This window comes from Neolamprologus brichardi, chromosome 5, assembly GCF_056152115.1.
Source record: "Neolamprologus brichardi isolate AB-2024 chromosome 5, ASM5615211v1, whole genome shotgun sequence".
In the NCBI taxonomy this organism is placed as follows: Eukaryota; Metazoa; Chordata; class Actinopteri; order Cichliformes; family Cichlidae; genus Neolamprologus; species Neolamprologus brichardi.
The window spans coordinates 5,858,070-5,862,748 of NC_142108.1; the positions used below are offsets into that span (position 1 = coordinate 5,858,070).

At 41.2% G+C, this 4,679-nt stretch overlaps 1 non-coding gene across 1 annotated transcript; it reads right to left on the reverse strand.

The window, feature by feature from the left end:
* Positions 1-322: 322 nt before the first annotated feature.
* On the reverse strand, positions 323-395 carry trnar-acg (transfer RNA arginine (anticodon ACG)). The gene has a single exon. It is a non-coding gene; the product is annotated as a tRNA-Arg (tRNA).
* Positions 396-4,679: the final 4,284 nt, after the last annotated feature.

Sequence of the window (4,679 nt, forward strand, 5' to 3'; positions counted from 1 at the left end):
CACTAATTTTACCTTCTTACCGGCATGTGAGAGCTCACTGTACATCTGTCATCTTCCCCAGGATCATTGTTATGATTTGAGAGTTGGATTACACGCTGGCGGTACCTTTGTCTTTGTTACTTTCTTCATGTGGGGCCCTAAAGTTGATACTCTGTGGTCCAGTCAGACCATTCTCATTCCCAGGGTATCAAACACTGCAATTTCAAAGCTGCATCAGTGCGTTTGGATGTAGGCTTACAGCAGTAAAGGGTTAAGCCACATGTTGACTGTTGTGGCCACAGTTAGATGAAGTAAAGAGATATTAATCATTTGGGAAACGACTTGAGCCAGCCAGGAGTCGAACCTGGAATTTTCTGATCCGTAATCAGACGCGTTATCCATTGCACCACTGGCCCATGAGATGAGGAGCAACACATCACTCAATTAGCACCTACATCTTGAACACAGGCTATCCTGACATTTAGAAGAACTTTGCCTGTAGTTATAAAATGATATCATCCAATATCGCTGCAGCCAGTGCATCAAAACGTCAGCAGACACCTCGTTCATGTTTCTGCAATGTCAGAATGAGACGTCTTTTTTGTTTTTTGGTTTTGTTTTGGGTTTTTTTTTTTGGCTTATTCAAAAGGCCACCCACTCCATGAGCTCCATATGAGGAGCTTTTGAAGTTTTGCTTCAGTCTGTGTCTTTGTAATCAGATTGTGGTTTGAGCTGTGTTGTTACTATATCCCCCCGCAAGACTACATGTCATGCACATTATGTCAGTGACCACAAATATTGTTTTACATCATTCACCCCTTCACTGTAACCGCTTATATTTGGGATACATTATCAGGCTGGAACAAAGAGTGGCTCGTGCGCGGCTCGTTTTAGTTTTTGTTTCGCTTGTTTTTTTTGTTCACCTAAATAGAATCCTGCACCTCATCAATCTACCTCTGTCTGTCGTGTTCATTCAAAATGTATGTTTGCATGACGATAAGACAAAACAAAAGATGCGTATCTTTTTCACATGATCTCATCACAGTCCAAGCTGATTAGGCCTGTCCCCACTTTATCCACTTTTCCCCTGCAGACAGGAAAGTTATGTATTTTAAATCAGTGTCATCTTGATTACGAAGAGGAAGAATCCAGTCTTTCATCTGTTTGAATGACGCGAAGCAGACGCTATTGTGTGTCGTGTCAGCTGATATCATTCGGGCCTCTGTAGCGGTCGGACGGATTCACCCTGTTTAGCTGAAGCTTTATCTCCCTGTCTCGTACCATCATTCTGGATCACTGCGTTACAAGACAACGTTATGTGGGTTGCCACTTCTCATTAAATGTGTCGCCACTTAGGGGAGGATGGAGATAAAAAGCGGCATGTTTTTGAAAAACTATCTGTGTACATACGCAAAAACATCCAGGGCGCTTACGGGGAAAACAAGTATGTACAGCTGCTTGATGGAAAAACAAGGTAATATGGAAATAAAATATTTTTAAAAACAGTGTGTTCATGTCTGCATGGTGAACTGCTTTCTCTAAATATAAAAAACTAAACTAAAACTAAATAAAACAGCAATTCTGCCCAATATTTGGTTCTTGGTTATGGAGCTAAAGTCTGGATTACCAAAGTTATTAAAATACATCCTGAGAGAAACATGACAGTTGTAATGAACACAAAGGTTAACTTCATAATGGAATGATAGGACAGTCATGTGAGAAGGACTTCTGTGCCAATCTGTCATGTAGCTGTTAAATGGACTGATTCTTAAATAGCACTTTCTACTCTGAGCACTTAAAGTGCTTTACATAAATTGTACATTCACCCAATGATTTCTTTCCCTCTTTTTCCTACATGCAACGTAGAGCAACATGGGGTTAACATCTAGCGCAAGGATGTTTAGCATGCAGGCTGGGATCAAACCACCAACCTTCCAGTTAGTAGGTGACCTGTTCTACCACCTGAGCTACACCCACACCATAGTAACAGTGTCACGGTTCTGGGTCCGTTGGACCCAGTATTTTGAGTTTATTATGTTTTGGTTTAATTTTGCATCAGGGATTGTTTTCTTGGTGTGTTAATGATTATGATGTTTATTATTAGAGTTTCATGTTTCTGTTTATTTGTGTTTAGGATTTGTTCTTTGGTTGTGTCTGCTTTGTATTGGTCTAGATCCATGTGTCATTTTCTGTCTGTCTCTCAATGTCGAGTCTGCGTCTTAGTGTGATGGTTTCTTGTTCCTGGTTTCTTGTTCCTGTTTTATTGTGAAGGTCTGGGTCTCATGTGAATGTGTTCAGCTTTACCTCTCGTCTCATTAATGACTCCCAGCTGTGTCCCCCACCTGTGTGTAATCTCCCTGTGTTTCTCTGAGTGTATTTTAGTCGTGTCTTTTGTGTTTGTAGTCGGTGGTCCGTCTGTGTATTCACCATGTTTCATCCGTGTGTTCCCTGCTGTCTACCATCGTCTGCCTCTGCTCGCCCTCCTTCATGTTCGTGTTCTGGTTTCTGCGCTGTAGTTCAGTTGTTTTCCAGTATAGTTTAGTTTGTCTTCGTTTGCCACTTTGCCTTTGCCGTTTATTCAATAAACCACCTTCTCACCTTCACAACTGCCTGCGTTTGGACCCTCCTTCATTTCTTCCACACGGCTCTTCTCACTCGCCGTGACAAACGCTCAGGAAGCATCATAGCTATATATACAATAGTTGTCAAGAAGCTACAAGTTTACAAACTATGTAAACTTCAACACTGGGCTTGAGTGAGTCCCTTCTTAGATAAAACTCTGTAACTGTGTCAGATTAGATGAAATAAGACTCATACAATCAAGTATAGCTTGCTGTTCTCTATATAGGAAGTGCCAAAAGCCAGTTACAAATAACAAGTTAGTAAGCATTAGAATCAGTGAAACCAGCTAGATTTGTTTTATAAAAAACAGAAAAAAAAACCCTGATTAGGGACGTATGCATGAGTAAAAAGGACCGTAAAAGGTTATTTGCCTTTAAGCATCTTTGAGTCATACTGTTTAATTTTGTTTTGGATCAAAATGAAAGTTTCAAAACCTTCTGGCATGCCAGTCCTTCTTTCTGGAAGTGTCGGGGGGTCCCACAGGGGTCGTTGTCCGATACACCAAGTCTGTTGTTGTACCAACAGACTATATATAAAAGATGGATTCAGTGGAGATGATGTCACCCACTAGTGTGACTGCCACCTTTTTAAACTAGATATCACCGTAGCAAGAGGAGGATCTGACTTACCTGGCACAGCACATTCATACAATAGCAGCTCATAAATCATAAAGTGAAATGTCCCAGTGAAAACTAGAAACTGATTCAAGGAGTCGTTACTGATGTAATAAATCACTTTCTCTTTTATGCAACTAAACTTCCTTTTGCAGGCTTTGTACACCTTTTGTATACAGTCTATATTACTGCCGGATACTCGTTTGCTCTCCTGCTTCACATCGCAAAGACTTCTCAAGACTCTGGTTGTTTTCACCATATTGTGCAGTGTTGGGAAGGTTACTTTTAAAATGTATTCCATTACAGAATACAGAATACATGCCCCAAAATGTATTCTGTAACGTATTCCGTTACGTTACTCAATGAGAGTAACGTGTTCTGAATACTTTGGATTACTTAATATATTATCATGCTGTTTACAACTACATGAATGTACTATTGCTGTGATTTATTACTGTTACTGAAGGTCCGCGGCTCCGAACCGTAGTAAAGGGACCTCTGGCTAATACGGTGAGTTCCCTGTCTGGCTCGTAGCCGAAAACTAGCTTTACTTTGTTGTGTGGGTTAACTTTGCTAGCGAGAGACAGAGAGAGGCGTTGAAAGGCTGCTCCAACGGAACTTATTGTTTCAGAGGAAAACACGAACACGGTGTACAGTCGAGTCTTAATAGCTTACTTACAACTGGGCTCGTCAGGCGCTCTTCTTGGCTGCAGTGGTTATTATTATATTTACATGCTTCCAGCTCCCGTTTTTGCTCGATGACAGCTCGTACTTTTCCTTTTTCTCCCTCCCTCGCTCACAGACACATAACGAGTATGACAGTCCATTCTCCCTGCAGCACGGACTACACCGCCTATGATGCTACATTCTTTAGAGCTATACCTGTAGCATTCTGCCTATTAGCTTAGCACAACAACAACAGCCGCTCTCTCACCCAGGAAACACGCAGAGAGAGAGCGTCACCCTGTAACCATGGCAACCGTAACGCTGCCGCCTGGAACTACAGAACGTAGCTGTCAAACAAAACCCAAACAGTCCTGACCCGCCACAATATGAAACAGGGAAGTACCGCCGTGTAATCCATTTATTTCAACAAAGTAACTGTATTCTAAATACCACCTTTTTAAACGGTAACTGTAACGGAATACAGTTACTCATATTTTGTATTTTAAATACGTAACGGTGGTACATGTATTCCGTTACTCCCCAACACTGGCAGTGTGACATCAACACAAAGCAATAACCACGTCAATAAGATTCAGCGTCTGGGAACTGTGAACATCTCAGCTAAATTTCATGGGTGCTGAGCCGGTAGTTGTTGTTACTTTACTTATGTGAGAGATCATTGAGAGTCGTTTACACTTGCAAAGACAGAGAAAAAGGGAAAAAAGAAAAGAAAACAACCAATTTGGTTGAGACCATACGGCTGGGTGACATTTGGGTTTTAGAGAATATAGTTAATCA